Source organism: Podarcis gaigeae (assembly GCF_964106915.1).
Source record: "Podarcis gaigeae genome assembly, chromosome: 6".
Classification (NCBI taxonomy): Eukaryota; Metazoa; Chordata; class Lepidosauria; order Squamata; family Lacertidae; genus Podarcis; species Podarcis gaigeae.
In genome coordinates, this window is record NC_139682.1 from 39,078,711 (window position 1) to 39,096,494 (window position 17,784).

Below are 17,784 nucleotides of genomic sequence, written 5' to 3' on the forward strand. Positions count from 1 at the left end.
CCATAGCCAAAGCACATGAAAACTAATTTCTGTCTTTCAGGAAATCCCTGGGATTTCCCCTTGCCTTGTCCACCACAAAAGTACAGCATCCCCCACCAAGGGGCGTAGGAAGTAGGGGGGGCGCGTGCCAGGTTCTATCATGGAGGGTGGGTAACAAATTATCAAGGAACAATTACTGCCCTAGTAGGGCAGTTCATAATAAAACTTTTTTTAAAAAATGCCTGCTCCAAAGGTCTTATCTTACTACACTAGGGATGATATAGCTATATATGAAATTTCATGCATATCAGTTAATATCTTGACCCTCCTCCACGAAAATAGCTGTTTACTTGGCTGTTTTCCTATGTCGTGAAGGCTGAAATTTCAATTCAGTGGAACACTTACTGTTCCCAACCCTAACCCTGCGGAAAGCCATCTAATTAGACTTTAATTTGATTTTGACATGTTTTTAGGAGTTAATTTAATTATTGTTTGATTTTATACCAATGTTATGTATCTGACGTTAGCCACCCTGAGCCCGACTTCGGCCAGGGAGGGCAGGATATAAATAAAAGTTATTATTATTATTATTATTATTATTATTATTATTATTATTATTTTATTCCTTTGTAAGAAAATATGAAATAACGTAAAACCATTTTTGCAGGCAAAAAAAAAAATTAAAAAATGAATGGGGGAGGGTGACAAGAAATTTTCCACACCGGGTGCCACCTGACCTTCCTACGCCTCTGCCCCCACCCCCACTGCAACAAAACTTTGCACTTTCTTTAAAGGATTTCCCCTTTAAAAATTGCACACAAATGACATTGAGCCATTTATGTGTATACATGAAAACAGTACGGGACAGAAACAGGTTGACCTATTCATCCCTATGTGCAGTATACAGGATGGTGAAGACTCTGGTCCTACTTTTGTTTTGAATTGTTTGCGGATGCTAGTAGTTTAGGTTCTGTTTCTGATGGCAAAATAATCAGATAACGTTTAGAACTAGCAGGAGGTAATTTTATTGGTTACCGTGGAAAGTTGGAATGTTCTTTGTTACACTGCTGTAACCTCTGTTCCTCTCCCTTTTCCCCACCTCTAGTTTAATTATGCTGTTTTTATGAATAATTCACTGGGCTTACTACCTTGTTTCTGTTTTAGAAAGCTGCTGCTTCTAGCACAGAGTTGGCTTGTGTTTTAGGTAAGACTGGCTTGTACCGTATCAGTCTGGTGGTACATGTTTTAAAAGGTTCATGGCAAATTTTTAAGAGGGCATGCCACTTAAAAAATACAAACATATGTGATAAAGCTAACCATCAGTCAGAACTGGCCCTGAAAGAAATGTGCAGCCTAGCATAGTTAACTAGTTGATGTAGAGAAAATGGTTGCTGAGTACAGTAGAACTGTATGTAGATGGAAAAGAGAACAGAAATGATTGGCAAGTAGTTTGAAACCAGTGGATTGGTCAGGCTTTGGTGTGGTTGCCTGTTTGTTTTGCAGTGCCTGTTGAATCCCAGGGTACATCTTCACCCCACAGAGTCATCCTTTCTGCATTGGATCAGCAAAGTATTTACAAAAGCCACAGCTACAGAAGTGTGGTTTATAGAAGCACAAGTCCCTTCATTATGGATGTCTGCAAAAATCTCTTAAAACCCCCAACTGCAGATGTCTTCAGTATTACCTGCTGGGACAGTTCTTCCACCTTACCTACCCACCAGCAGACTGGAAGTTGTTCCCTGTCTCATTTGTTTAGAGTGATAGTCAAAAATGTGAGATTCCGTTTTTATTTTACTAGAGTAAAATTAGAGTGATAGTCAAAAATGTGAGATTCCGTTTTTATTTTACTATTTTTTTCCCTTTGCTGTTTCCAACCATTGGCCTACCTTTTCAAGGAGGTACTGGTTGTTTCTGGAGAGCCTCTACAATTTTCAACCCTTCTCATCTTAAGAAGGTATTGAATTACGGACGGACTTGAATTACAGAGAGTGACAAGTCAGCCTCTAGGGGAGGAAACAAAAACATTGCTCCAAGGTTTGTGGAGCTGAGATACTGAAAATGGGGGCAGTGATTAATGGCTGATAATTTTAAACCAGGGTCCTTATATAACAGCTGTCAAGTTCTCAAGAACTGGGTCTTACAGACAAGTAACCTTACCTAACATATTTGCCGGTCTCCTGTGGCACATTCAACAACAGGATACAATTGAAGCATTCCTCCGTTAGGCATCGGGAAAAGAGAACATTGGCATAGATACCACTGATTTAAGGCACGGAAGTGCTTCATAGTTAAATACTTTATTAGGACATGAAACTCTGAAGTTCAGTTCCTTGCTTTGCTACAGAACCCTTTTGTAGTTCTGGAAATATTAAGCCTCTGTAAAATTGGGATAGTAGTGCTTCTCTGCAGTATTTTATAGTAGTGACTTGTGTGAACGAAAGATGCTGGTCAAGCAGTCCTTACATTTCTACATATACTTAGGGAGTATTAAACTAATTCCAGAGCTGAATGGATTTCAGATAGCTTTGTAAAACCAACTGGTGGAAAGGGAAAGTCTTATCACCTTCTGCTTTAGTTGACTTAATATTACATTTAATACCTTTTTTCCATACCTGGAAAAGTACCATGTGCCCTGTAAAATAAATTTTAACATTTGCTATCCCTATCTTGACATAAAGCAAACTTGGGCAACTAATTTTCAACTTGGAAAGAACAAGCAATCGTTTAAGCTGAGTATAACCAAGGCATGTGGTATGAAACCTCAATTTACTTAGAACATGTATGCTTTGGATACATCACATAAGATTAATTATTTGCATAGCCTTTTTACTGCTGATTATCTGAATCTGGCCAATATATAAATATGCATTTTATGTAAGGTGGGAGGCAAGTAATACTTTATTATTTAAAAGAGTGAGATTCCTAGAACCAAGAGTTTGTGGTATAGAGCTCCTTATAGCATCAATGGCCCAACTTTAGTTTTAACTTCAGCAAAATTTTTATGGTAGAGTTTTATGAAGTATTTAGTTGGATAAACTTTATGTAGTGTAAGTGCACACACATACATAAGTAGCCACTACTGGCGTATTTACCACTAGTTCTCCACGCTGTAAGCGACATTTTATCAACATTTTACAGAAGGATACTGAAGGCTCAGAGAGACAGTGCAACTTACCTCACTGTATATAGGAAATCCCTTGCATGCAGGCTAGTGCTCAGGCTACTATTGTTCACAATGGCATGAGTTTGTCAGTTGAGAATGTTTTGTTCTCAAATAGGCTTTGATTTAATTTCTCTAGCTTGCCAAGTTGTTCTAAACATCAAGTGGGGGTGGGGCACAGTTGAACATTTAGAATGTGCTCTTCTTTTTTAGTGTCCTGTTGTTACCACCTATCCCACCTGGTATACAAGGTCAGCTGAGTCTACGCTTAGTTCATTCTTAAACAAAATGAGTTGACTTATCTTTATGTCTTTTAGCATATTTAACTGGGAAGAAATCTTACTATATTAGGTATAGGCCTGTCTAGGATTATGCTGCATGTAACAGTTCTTACACTTATTTTCCTCTGATGTAAGATACATTTAATATAATTGATAGATGACTAAACCTCTTTGAAGGGTTGTGTGTGTTAATGCTACTATACAGCGTACACTTATTTGGGATGTAATTCCCATAGAACCTGGTGAGACTTCTACATATGATTGTGCTGCTAAAAAACATTGTTGCAGCTTAAAAAATGTCAAGCTTAAATTTCAAACTAAAATGGGGGCAATGGGAAGTCTTTTATGTCTCAGTTGCTCTTTCGTTCGGCACATTGCATCTCTTTTCAGCCTACATTTCAGCTTGGCCTTATTTAGCTTGTGCACTGAACTGATCCAGTGAACCTGGAGATCAGGAGAGGACTTGGGTCTTTGAAATTTCAGTGGCGCCTTGTGCAAAGCCAAAATTCAGTACATGCCCCCCCCACCTCCTGTTCTGCTCAATTCACTGCATCATAGTTGTGACAACCTGCAGTGCCCCCTAGGCTCGGTGCTCAGTGCAACAGAACCAAAATCTGCCTCTGTGGAGATGTTATTGAGTCAGCCTGCTGTATACAGTTTCAGAGATGGAATAGATAGTGGGAGTTTGTTTAGTGCAAGAAGGTTAAGCATATGAACAGAATGGGTTTCTTGGGCTTTGATTCTGAAAAGGGCTAAAACAGGTTCATCTATGAGAAGTGCAGGAGCCCATTTCTAATCTTACCATTTCCTAGAGTTATACCTGTTTGATATCAGACTTTGTGCCTTACAAGGTTGAAATGTAAGTGGGAAATTGTACAGTAAAAGAAGGGAAAGCAGGAGAGGTGTTTCAATGCCAACTCCAACGGCAACTCTGAGGGAAAGTTTCTTTACTTTGTGAGCTTCTTTGACAGCATTCACATAGGTATTTATTTTCTGTTGTGTGAAAGCTCAAATATAATGTGGAAATTAACAATTACGGAAACGTCAGGAAAACAGAATAGAACTACCATGTGAATACAGCCTTTGTCTGCATCAGTAGCTGATTTGAACAATAACAGTGCAGTATTCATTCGAGCCCATAAGTGTTGCAAAAACAAAGATGTATGAAGTTTATAAAGAGCTCTCTGATTAGGAGCTGAGTATCATAAGAGACATTGATTTTGGGTAAAAATTACTTACCAGCAAACTGTTGAATAAATAGTTGTGACCTCCTTTTAAATAGTGCAAGCAGCTTGTCTCTGAGCAGAAGTGGAAGCAGACTTGTACATTGTGTTACAGGTCAAGACTTCCATTCTCATTCACTGTGAATCTTGTTCCATTGGTTCTAATTTGCTTCCATTTACTTTGAGAGCTTTATGTTCTGGATGTTGCCATTAATTATTTTACATTGCTTCATCTTATAAAAATACACTTAAAATTAAAGTAGTACCATATTAGCCCAAATATAAGCCGCACCTTTAAAACTGGAGGAGGGAAAAGAAAAAATACCCGAATATAAGCTGCTCCCTTCCTGGCTGCATACTGGGGGTGGGGGGGGAGCCATGCTGCATTTCTGGCAGCCTTTCCCCTTCCTCGCTCTCTCTCCCTTCCCGGCCTTGGGGGAGATGAAAGGGGACTACGTGTGGGGCAGGCGCTGCTTTGATGTGCTCCTGGCGCTGTTTGCCCCGTGCCCCTGGCTGCATACTGTAAGGTCGCGAATATGAGCCGCACTTTAACTTTTCATGGTCAGAATTTGGGGGGAAAGTGAGGCTTATATTCAGGCCAATATGGTATTTTTGGAAGATTAGTGAGAAGGCTGCAAAAATCTACTGTATGAATAAATTATACAAGTACAGTACGAATGCATATACTGAAGCTCTTGGAGCCACCCCACAGCTAGTAAGTGTTTTGGGGAGAGATTCCTTCATACTCTCAGAGCCTGAACATCAAGCAGGCCTTGCCCACTCAAGCAAGGCAGAGAGCTTAAAAGCTCTTTTCATTCCAGGTAACCATAGCAGACCTAGCACGAAAAGAGCTTTTTTAGGCTATCTGCTTTGCTTGAGGCCTGCTCAGTATGCTGGTTCTGGGATGCTCGCACGAGATTTTGAAGCAGCTTGCACGGCCCTGCATGATAGATGTTTATAGACAAAAGAAGAAAAAAAACTAGAGAAACTGCTAAAAGACAGAGGACTCTTTTAATCTTTGAAAGATGGAAGCTCTGGCCAGTTAAACTTTCCATAATAATATTTGCATTTTAAATATCTAAACAGAAAGCAAATTATCACTTAGTAGTTGGTAAGTTCAATGTGAAAATTGTATTATAATTACAGCTGCAACATTTAATTGCTTGATTAATGGGTTACTCAATTTTTAAAATTTATTATAAATGAAACGGCTAGAAATATATGGAATGTCCATATTAAAATTACTGACTTTAGATTGCTCTGCTGAATGCACTTGGTTAAATACCATATCTTAAATATATTTGTAGTCCTGATTCATATCCATAAGAATATAATCACAATCCACTCATTCACTAGCCTGTTGTTCATAACTTGTGTTCAAATCTTAGCTTTTTAAAAAATAAGTATAATTAGCAGCTACATTTGGGGTGGAGAGTCAGATCCCGTAAACAATATTAGAAAGCCAGACCGTAGTAATCTGGGTGGAAATGTTTATAGATACTGTTGTCTATATGGGATGTACAGGTCACATCAGTATGATTTCTCTGCCCAGAGTAAGACGAGAAACTGTCATCTCTTACTTTCATATCTGACTATTATAAGAATTAATGGGATGGGAGCAGAGAGTAAACCCTATAGAATGTACCTTAGCCAGAATGGTTACATAGCTGGATGCATATTACCTGCCCAGCAGGCCATAGGAAGCTTCTGATGGAGCCAAGACTTGAATCGGGAGTTGCTAAATCTTGGCCTATTTATATATGGCCTGTGAATTTCCCGTAATAATCCTGGATTTTCATCATACATAGTGCAACCAAAATGCCTTCTCTGCCAATTCTCTTTGAGCAATAAAGGCTGCTGGGGGAATCTGGCACTGGGCCATCATGTCCCTAAAATATATCACTGAGGTACTAAGAATGACACACACATCATTAAAAATATTATTTGTCTTGCCATTGATACTACATAGGAATAATTCAATCATCACTGCCCCATAAAGAGACTATAACTTTTTAATCAGCCCAAGCAATCTATCAAGGTGGCGAATAGGACTTACATGGATGACAATGTTTTTTGCCTTTGTTCATGGCCTGTGGATCAAGGGAAGACGGGGGTGAAGCTTGTTGATACATTTATTTATTTATTTATTTATTTATTTATTTAAAGAAATATATAATCTGCTCACATTATAATATTATCAGATCAGTGTACGGAAAACCAGAATGTAAGGTATGCATCGAAACTAATATTTAAAATGTTCAACGCTATAGGATGTATCACTGAACAATAATTTAAAATTTCATTCTGAAAGGGAGTAGGTAAATCTAAGTGTCTTAAGGCTTGTTTCTATATTGTGCTAAATGGCTGCCCCAGCATATACCCCTTGCCCTCCCACGTTTGCTCCAGAATGGATTTGTGGAACATGCTGGGAGAGTGGGCAAGTCCTGTTGCACAAGCAGAAATGCTTGTGTTGATGGGATGGTTACTTAGCACTACATTGGCTGCAAGCCTGAAGCATGCATCTGAAAGACTGGATTGCTGGAGCATTCCTTATCTCTTAATTGTATATATTCCACATTAAAGGGACCACAGCACTGAAAATTGTACTGCAGGTGGACATGTTAATTGCAGGAACTCTTGGGACTAGCAAGCCATCTTTTGCAGGGAAGGTAGTGGCTGGGCTGGAGCAGAAGAGAGGTGGTATTTTAAGAAGCCTGGTTCCAAGTTATTTAGAGTTTTGTAAACTAGAAACAACACCTTGAACCCAGCCCAGTAGTATATAGGTAGCTAGTGCCGTTGCTTCAACTAATCTATTGTAGAAGCTTTGAAGAAACCCAGCAGATGTTTTGCTGAGGATGTTTGGGGAATTGTTGAGTTTTCCCTTGCACTAATAGCCAGTTTTCCAAAGAGTCACCACAGGGAAGCAATCCTTTAGACTGCCTGGGCAGTCTAATAATGTTGTGGTAAAGTAGCCAGAATTTGCTGTCGTTTCTTGCATAGAACTAATCTGGTTTCTGAAGTTAGGCTGTCATGTGTGTTTATTAGTACATCTATTTCAAACAATATATGTAGCTGTACCGCAGAATGGGTATCTTGAATCATAGACAAATGGATGGATGGGCTGAATAGCAGGATAGTATGAATGAGTGGGAGAATCCTAGAGCTCTTCAGTGAGAAATTTCAGGCATGCCTGAAAGCTAGAAAGAGGAGCTGGAAGAGCTGATACCTCAGTCCCATACTGTATTTCTATAGCACATTGTTGGAGTGACTGCTTATTTCAGCTCCTATTGTACATTCTTGCTAATGATTAGAAGACAGGGATGTAGCCTGACAGCTGTGCCACAGGAAAGATGAAAGAGCAAAGGAGAGAGTGAGGGTAGGAAGTGTGGTAGAAGTTGTGACATAAAGCTCAGGTAAACAGAGCATGGATTAGACAATGACCAGTCAGAACAATAGAAAATTGGGCTTAGGTGCTTAATTACAGACAGAGCTTAATGGAATCAGAACAGAGAATTAGGATGTGTTCACATTACTGCCTTAGAGCACAGAAATGTTATTTTTCACTGTGTTTCACAGCACTTCCCCACCCCCACCTCATCTCACCTTAAGGGCTCACATGGTTGTGAAGCTAGTTTGAGAAACAAAGCATCAAACATTATCATCCTACAACAAAGTACAGGATATATATGTTATGGATAATGTGGTGTGAACATGTGTTAAAAACCCAGCACTAGAAATGCAGTGAGTGCTCAGTGAGTGTTCAGCCTCAATTTCAAAAGATGACAAGTGGTACCAGCAAGAAAACATTGGATTGTAACCTCACTTTCTAGCGCAGCTGCCCCTGTAGAGGGTTTCACCAACCAGCCATGCCATCTCCCAGGATTCTGTAAGCTAACGCAGCTGGTGCCACATCCATTTCATACTTTCCAACTCTCGCTCTACACTTCATGGCTAGTGAGCATATTCAGTCCTTATTGACGGGGGGGGGGGGGAGCTCGCCCGGTTACATTTTTCAACAGGGTTGGTTTACTGGTTTTGGGGGTGTTTGTTTGTTTGTGGAATTCTGCAAAGCTCAGGGTATTCCCAAGTATGAGGATACCTTCATCTTGTTTTTTAGTGGCTATGTTTCTATCAGCATTTGCCACTTGAATTGTTAGGCAGAATGATGTCACATCCAGGAACACCCATTTCACATGTTATCATGGTCTGTGTCCTTGCACTTCAAGAATAACTGAAGAGAAAGAGTACATCGAAACAGCTGGGTGATATCTTTTTCTTTAACGCAGTGTGTACATGACTGTCTCCAACACAACTGAGATTATGGTTTTCAGGACCTCACCAGAACTAATACATTGCCAACATGTTACTTTGCTCAAATGGCTGCATGTGGAGTAGCATCATGTAACCATTTGTTTGTTCTCACAGCACAGAGTAGAATCTTACTGTGATGCCTCATTGGCTTGTGTAGAATGATTATCTTGCCTTTCCGGCATGCTTGACTACCTCTTGTTTGATTTAGGAGGAATAGCTAGTGAAACAGTAGAATATCTCTTCTCAGCACTGGCTGATCAGAATTTGGCAGGCTTTCCTGAAGGAAACAAAATGGATTCGTGTTGATTCAGGTTCCTTTCAATAATACATCTAGCAATCCGAAAATGTATGAATCATCTCACTTCTTAATAGCCGATGTGTCCTTTTTTGTCAGAACTGAGTGAACTTTTAAAAAAGAATCTCCATATGCAGCCATTTCAGCAAAGTAACATTTTACTCTTTATAGAAGGGTGGTCCAATGCCCTGCCGGCCTGCAAGGCATTTTTCGGCAGCCCCTGGCAAGGCAGTGAACAGGAAGCGACTCCTTGTGCAGGAGCGGCTCTAGGAAGGAGGTATGACGGCTCTGACAGGGTCTTTGAGTCCTTGTGTCTCCTTCCCAAAACCTAGTTAGTGCTTTCCCAGCTGTAGAACGGAGGTGGGAGGGCTCTAAGATCCTGTCAGAGCACTCATGTCACCTCCTCAAAGCTGGGCAAGTGCCTTCTGGGCTTTGAAAAGGCTGTCATTCAGCTTGATGCCCAGTGCAAGCAAACCGGTCACACTGCCTTAAATCCAGTGCTGCCCCCGCCCCTCAGTGCCAGGAAGGAGGAAATGAAGGATAGGCGAGAGCTGTCCCTGAAGCGGCAGAGACCTAGAAATTGTGCTGCTACTGGTGGTGAGTTGGGGGAACTCCTCATTGTCTCTGGAGCTCATGGGTCAAGGGCCTGGCTAGGGAAGAAGGGACCAGTGGGGTGGGGAGGAGCAGTGGAAGTTTGGGGCAATCGGGGTGGGTAGATCTCTGCTGTGTGGAGTGTGAACAATTAATTGTAAGGCTTCCATAATCCTTCTATAGCTACAGTAATACCTCCGCAAACATCCACCTTGTCTAGCATCCATTCTGGCAAATGTCCACGGCAAACCCGGAAGTACCAGAACGGGTTACTTCCGGGTTTACTGCTCACACATGCGCAGAAGCGCTAAATCGCGCTATGCACAGAAGTGCAAACCACTCTGCGCATGTACGCAGACGTGGCGCTTTGCCCTGCATCCTTTTTGGCTAGCGGCCGGGGCTCTGGAACGGATCCCAGCCACAAAACGAGGTACGACTGTATATTTTCTTTGCCCTTTATTGTCAATTTGTGCTGCCTGCCTCTAGCTGGAATCACTGTTGGAGAGTGTAAGAGAGAAAACAGATGATGGGGGTAAATAATACTAGGGCAAAGAGGGAAAAATTTTGCATGCTTCTCTGTTGTTGTTGTTGTTGTTTAGTTCTCTGCAATGAGAACAATAGTAGTCAGCCTCTGCAGCAAGAAAACGATAAAAGATAACGCCACTCTTCTTCATTCATTTCTGTGCCCTTGAATAAGGTGATTTTTGTGGCTCCCCACCCCCTACCCTTTCATTTAGACTGAGATTAGGAAGACCAACTATGCACATGTCCCAGGGTATGGTCTGAAGGCACGTGAGGCCACCATTTTGCTGAAACAGAGCAGATCTGGGTGCATCTGGTACCTGGATGGGAAAGCTCCTGGGAACTGTATGCATGCCACTTTGGGATCCATGATGTAAAAACGGTGGGATTTAAAATTTAAGAAAATGCAAGTGAGTGCATTTCATTCTAGTTCTGCTAGTTTCCATTTATGTTGTATTAAAAAGATCTCTAAGGAAACAAGTTTTCCCATTGAATTAAATGGAACTGAAAACATAGATTTGGATATATACAATAGTTATGACTGTGGTACACAAGAAGTATCTCTCTAGCAAATATCACCCATCAATAAAATCAAAAGGGTCCTACTGTGGGATTCCCAGGCTTCAGAGACACACAGTTTTGCCCTTAAGCTGCATTGCTCCCTGTTCTCATATTAGCAAATCCTCTGTAATCTGCTCCTGGACCACCATTTCAGGAATGCTAGGTTAACTCTGAAACATCTAACACATTTTAGCCAATCATTATGAAACGTTTTGTTGAGAAAGAAAAAGGGTTTCAGTTGTTGAGTCACCAGTAAACTATGTACCTGTTGAGTATGAAATGTTATTTAGCTCTAGGCAAAGGTAAAATAGCCCAGTGCTAATTATCTTGCTGTGAACAGGAAAGAATGTGAGCTGACCTACAGGTAGAAGCCTGTGAATAACGTCCTATGGCATGTTTAGTATATTATAGCTGGAAGAACAGCAGTGAAGGGGTTGAATAAGCCTATTCTCTTGGATGTAGCAAACAAGTCTCCTCCTGTCCATAAATGAAGTTATTAAGAGCCATCTTGGTCACTGACTGATGCAATTATTAGACAAAAAATATATAGATCACTTATTGCTAGCTATTGGGTGCTTCTTTTCCTCAGTGGAATGATGCCTGAGGATATGCTTATTTCAGTCTTGTTCTTTTTTTTAATCCTAGAATCCCTATGGTCCACCAACACATTTTAAATCTATGAAGCAAGAGTGTATCTTCAGTAGTCCTTAACAGTCAATGCATAACTAATGTGTATTAAGAGATCTTTAATGGGCATTCTTGCGTGTCTTGCTGAATCAGCTTAAGAAGCACCTGGTCCAGGAAACAGGCTGGTATCACAGCCCTCAGCAGCTGCTAAGTGATCCACTGGAGAAGAAAAAGCAGTGTCTCTAGATTGTATTCATTCATGCCTATTTCCTAGTTGGTCTACAAATATTTATATTTTGGTTAACGATGTTATATTATAAACAGTGTGTAGTTATTTTTAATATAAACAACTTGCGTGAGGGTTAGGTTCCAGGGACTGTGCAAAATTGCTTATTGCTGGAACACCCCACAACTGAACATGTGCGACCATCAGTGTTTTCCTTCTAGAAAAAAGATGCTGGTATGGTGGACCCTTGATTACCCCAGAAAAAAAGCACTGGTGACCATTCCTACCTTTCTGGAGCTGGCGCACTGAGCGGATCTCGCCCCCCATGAAGGCAGAGAGCTTTTAAGCCCAGAGGCCTGGTGAGACTTTTCCAGAGCCTGGGAATCAAGGCAGAGAGCTTAAAGTTTTCTGCACTGGGAGCTTTCAAGCTCTCTGCCTTGCATGGGAGTGTTTAATTTGTGCAATTGCATGCTGCCAAGCTGCTAAACATGTAATGCTATAATTGCACAAGTTAAATGTGCGCAGGTTGCAAGTCAACTGTACTTTCTGTCAGGTGTTTGTACACAACTTAGGGTGCAATTTGTAGAAACAGAGTATAAAATTAAAAGCAAAATATCCATTTGTGGGGGAGGGACATATGGCATACTTATCTCCCTACACTACAGCAGCCAGACTCAGGAGAGGTAAAGGGAAGAGCACAGGAAGTAACTGCATCATTCACCCCTCCCTTGTGGTTTTCCTGTGACTGGTCTTCCCAGAACTGTATGGAAAGCAGCCAAAGGAAAGCTGTAACCATTCTAGATAACTTAAGAACCAACCAGCCACTTGATGGGTTTGGGTGCTCTTACCAGTACTATGTTAAATATAAACAACCTCTTCATTTATTATTCTGTGTTTTCCACACTTGCCAGAGAGTAGTTTCCTCTAGGAGTGCTGCACTGGAAGTCCTCAGGAGGAAAATGTGAATGCTTATGATAAGCTTTCGCTTCATTTCTTTTTCCAATGCTTTATTACGGCATTTCAGCCACAAACACAAGAATAGAGCACAGAGTCCTTGTGTTTCATAATCTCTCCAGCTGGTCCTATTTCAATTAAAGAGGAAAAATGAGGTACTACATAGCTGTTACAAAACATCTTACGTGGCAGCATGATAATTTGCATATGTGGTAGGAGTCCAGGAAGGAACCATCGCCTGGTTCATGTTGACATTTTACTTGTCCTTAAAAGGACTTGGTGGAGGGCGGGGGAGAGAGTGAAAGAGCTGGCAGCTTGCTATGAGTATTAAAAAGAAAGAACAAACGCTATTTGCTAATAACTGTAGTTTGCAAGGTGAAATTAAAACATTGCTTCATGGAAATTGTTTGGTTCTTTAAAAATGCCATCTGTCTGAAGATTGGTGGTTTTAAATATAGCCTCCAAGCACCGTTTATACAACCTCCAGTGCTGATAAGGAGCTTGATAAAAGCTTTTATCTATGCCAAAGGGAGATGTTTCATGCTAACAAGTTTAAAGCCATGTAATCTCTACTGTCCTTAACACCCTAGTAGGAAAAGGGCACTTGTCTTGAGATTTGTATAATATTCAATAATTTGCCTTCCTCCTCCTGTTTTTTACTTTGAAAACCTGCCATATAGAGTATTTCATCTTTTGTCATGCTATTAAAAGAGAAGTTGGCTCTTTTTAGTTTGTCTGAGTTTGCTAATCACCAGAGCATCCAGATTATTGTTCACTCAGCTTGGCTTCTTTATATTTTAAAGTAACCTCTATACCAGGCTTCCTCAGCCTCGGCCCTCCAGATGTTTTTGGCCTACAACTCCCATGATCCCTGGCTAGCAGGACCAGTGGTCAGGGATGATGGGAATTGTAGTCTCAAAACAACTGGAGGGCCGAGGTTGAGGAAGCCTGCTCTATACTGTCTCTCATGAAAGTTCAGTTTGAGATATCCCATATTATCTCTAGGTAGTTAAAATACTGTTTTTAAGTTCCATATATGACTGCTGCAGGAAAAAATGTTGTTGCACTAGTGTTTCCTGCAGTAGCAACAAGTAATATAGACGTCATACACTTGTGTACACACATCCTTAAATTTTCATGTACATGATCTGGGAAATCTGATAGGATAGGGTTCTCAAATGCATACATATAGCTGTTTAAAGATTTGTCTCTGTGGCAGAGAATTCTTTGTTTGGGTTATGTTGATCTGAAAAGTGCAATTTATAATTTATACTGACAGTGTTATCAAAAAATCATAATAGGCATTATTTTTCCTTACTCCATAGGTTGGCTATACCTTGCTGTTACAGCTCGAGTGGAAAGCTGTCACGTATCTTTGCTGAATAAATCTAAGGACGAGAAATGTTTCAGATTCCATTAGTTTTGCTCCTCAAGTTTCAAGTAGCTGAAATACCAATGCTTGTACTGATACAAGGATGGCTACCTTCATTGTCAGTAAGTATAAAACTGCAGATCACACACAATGCCATCCACAAACAATTGAAACAGGGTGGCTCAGCCCTGCTCCTGGAATTGCCCATTTTAGGGCCATTTGCAGGACTCTGTTGGCAGAGATAATGCTAATGAGCCTTCTGCTTACATGTGGCAGTGGTAGAGTGACATAGAAGCAAGCGTAGAAATGCCTCTGCTCAATCCAACCCCACCCCCCATCTTGGAATAAGTGAGGGTTGGACTGCAGCCTAACTTGTGGCCTCCTGATATTGCTACACTGCAACTCCTATCATCCCTAGCCTGAAAGGCCAATGGTCATGTATGATGGGAGTTGTAGTCCAACATCTAGGAAATCAGTTCCCCCAATTCCAAATTCACAATAGTATGTTTGCAGCCATACGAGGATAAGCAGCTTGTAGACTGCAACCTAAATAAATTTAACTAAAATGAGAGGGTAGATAACAGAAATACCGTATTTTTCGCTCCATAAGACACACCTGACCATAAGATGCACCTAGTTTTTAGAGGGGGAATGCAAGAAAAAAATTATTTAAAGGGAGCGCTGAGCAGAGCCTGTATGCATCCCAGGCTCTGCTCAGCTCTCCCTTTCACGAGCCGCGAGGAACGTGTGTGTGGCGCTTGCAGGCTTTTCCCCAAGGAGGGAGAAGGGAAAGCCCCCAAGAGCCACACACATGCTCCATGCGGCTCTTTAAAGGGAGCGCGGCTCTTGGGGGCTTTTCTGGGAGGTGGGGGAAGGGACAGAGCTTTGCACTCTGTCCCTTCCCCCACCTCCTGCAAAAGCCAGGGATAGCCCTGCGAAGCCTCTGCAGGGCACAGGGAGCTTTCATCCCCGTGCCCTGCGGAGGCTTCACGCAGCTAAGCCAGAAGCTAGAACAGCTGTGCAGCGCTCCCTCTAACTGTTCTGGCTTTGGGATAGCTGCGCAGCCTGCATTTGCTCCATAAGACGCACACATATTTCCCCTTACTTTTTAGGAGGGAAAAAGTGTGTCTTATAGAGCGAAAAATACGGTACTCCATTAGAGTGTGGAGAGGGGAAGGTGCTTCATCAGATGAAAAAGTAGAAGGAGCTGGTTACAAAACATTTAAAATATTCACAACTTTTTAAGTTTTACTGTGTGTATTACTGTCACTAGGTGCCCTACAAAAATTGACGTATGAGCCTATGGTCAATTTATAAGAGACCATCAAGAAACTGATACATCAAGAACAATGATGGGATCAACAGAAAGTTAACACTGGTAACAATGCCAAAACCTCTTTTTCAAATCGCCACATTACAGCTGGTTCAGAAGGCTCCCTTCATAATTCTGCATTGATGGAATGAAGTTAGCAACTTAAGTGATTTATCTGATACTCTCCTAAAACCTAAAATACTCCATGTGAATAAGCTGTAATGTGACATTCAAAGGGGAAATCTAAATACGTCTGTGTGCACAAAAGATACGGAAGAATGGCTATGCCTGACTTGTATGCAAAAAGCACAAAAGATGAGCTACATGCAGTGGCTGTGGCACCAGTCCAGGCAGCTCAGCTAGCCAAAACTTTATTGCACCATGCCACTGCTTCTTCTAACAAGCCAGGCAGAACCACCCCTGGCTACCCACTGAATCCTTCTACTCAGCCACAGAAAAGCATACCAAGTTGATTGCATGAGAAATAAATCACATGTCAGCTCTCCATTTGATAGTCAGCACCTTCACTGTGTTGCTGGTCCTCAAACCTGACATAGCTATCTATAAGCAAAATGCATTTAGCCAACCAAACTACTCCATGCCAAGGCTAGGTGAACTCAGACAGACTAGCAAAGGGAAGGCAATATCGCCACCATTTTCTAATGGTGTACTTTCCTGAGAAATACTGTTTGATGTGTTTACCCTCAAACCAGCTTCAGTCCAAAAGGAGAAGTTATGCCACGTTTGCTTTGTAGTTAAGGTGAGGTGTGTATATTGGAGACAGCCATTGGGGCAGTTGGAGGAGTGGTGAAACAAATAGGTAACACAACTTGAAATGCAGTGAGGAAATGACCTTGCTGTGTTTTAAGCTGCTAATGTCTAAGTAGCCCAAGTATCCTGCAGCCAAGCATAGTGAATGTTTGATGATGATCCAGAACTAGCTACATCTAATTTTAATGCATCCATCATGGTAAAAACAGCTGTCTGTATTACACAAGCTGGATCCAATGGGGTGGTGCAGATGCTGGACAAAATAAGCCCATACCTGTAGGGTAGGAAGGTCAGGCCACTTCCCTCTGTGCTGATTGCACCTCAGCAAAAACTCCTAAAAAGCTGCTGACGTGGCACCTGCAAGAAAAAAGTGTCAACATAAAAATTAATGACTTGCTCTTTAAATGCAGATGCTTTGCAGCCCAATAAGGAAGTATTATAGTTAAGTATTGAACCAGTCTGTTTTCCAAAGGAAAAGAGGTTGCTAGGGACTCACTTACCTCAAAGGAGTAACTTTAAAAAGAGTTAAGATTTAAAAGGTAAAGGGACCCCTGACCATTAGGTCCAGTCATGACCGACTCTGGGGTTGTGGTGCTCATCTCGCTTTATTGGCTGAGGGAGCCGACATTTGTCCGCAGATAGCTTCCAGGTCATGTGGTCAGGTGAACCAGAGTAGCACACGGAAACGCCCACCTAGCAGTTTGAAAGCACGTCAAAGTGCAAGTAGATAAATAGGTACCACTCTGGCGGGAAGGTAAGCGGTTTTAGATTTGGATTGCAGCTAAATAGCTACTCACTGCCTGGACTTCTACACTGGATGTCTTAGTCCCCTTATCTGGAAGAGATTTTATTGCAGCAATACTGATTTTTGCTAGCTTTCCATCAAAACACAATGCACAAAGGAAAAGCAACTGTAAATATAACTCTGTTATTCAATAATTACTATCATTTTTTACTAACTTCTAATGCAGGAACAGAACAAGCAAATTGTGGATGGTGAATGAACATTCCTGGCATTTGCAGCAGAGAGATTAAAATAAATAGTGCATGAGAAATGAAATTAAAGAAGAAAAGTAGTATTTCAATAGACTGAGAAGGAATACACAGATGAGAGGTGTCTAAGATTATGGAGACACTTAAACATAAATAAAGGAAATGTAATTTTGTAAAGAAGAGAGAGACTATGCAAGCAAAGAAGAAAGAAGGTCCAAATGAGAGGAAAGAAGAAGCAACCTGAAGAACTCAAGATTGGGAAACCAAATAAAATCCCAGTAATCATAAATAAACTAAATACATTTTTAGGGATTCAGCATAGTTGTAATATTGTTAAGGAAGTATTGTTTCATTTTTACTATTATTATGCAGTGCAGTCAGTATACATAGCACTTTAAAGAGTAACAACAAGAACGGATCCTGGCTCAGGGACTTACAACGTCAAATTAAACAGTAGGAGCAACAGGAAAAATAGTGAAGTCAAGAAAAAACAGAAACGATAAAAGTGAATGAGTGAAGAGATTACTAAAGCAAGGCATGGCCTACAGGATCAAATCCACAAGAGGGGGGGATAGTGTAAGATGCTGTGGATTTACATGCAGGGCA

At 41.1% G+C, this 17,784-nt stretch overlaps 1 long non-coding RNA gene across 3 annotated transcripts in view; it reads left to right on the forward strand.

Moving 5' to 3' along the window:
- LOC310847645 overlaps positions 1 to 15,921 on the forward strand; it is a 29,625-nt gene extending 13,704 nt beyond the window's left edge. For all 3 annotated transcript variants that reach the window (XR_014565929.1, XR_014565930.1, XR_014565931.1), the window contains exons 4-5: positions 1,875 to 14,224; positions 15,376 to 15,921. This is a non-coding gene — a long non-coding RNA (uncharacterized lncRNA). The remainder of the gene's footprint in view (positions 1 to 1,874; positions 14,225 to 15,375) is intronic.
- Positions 15,922 to 17,784: the final 1,863 nt, after the last annotated feature.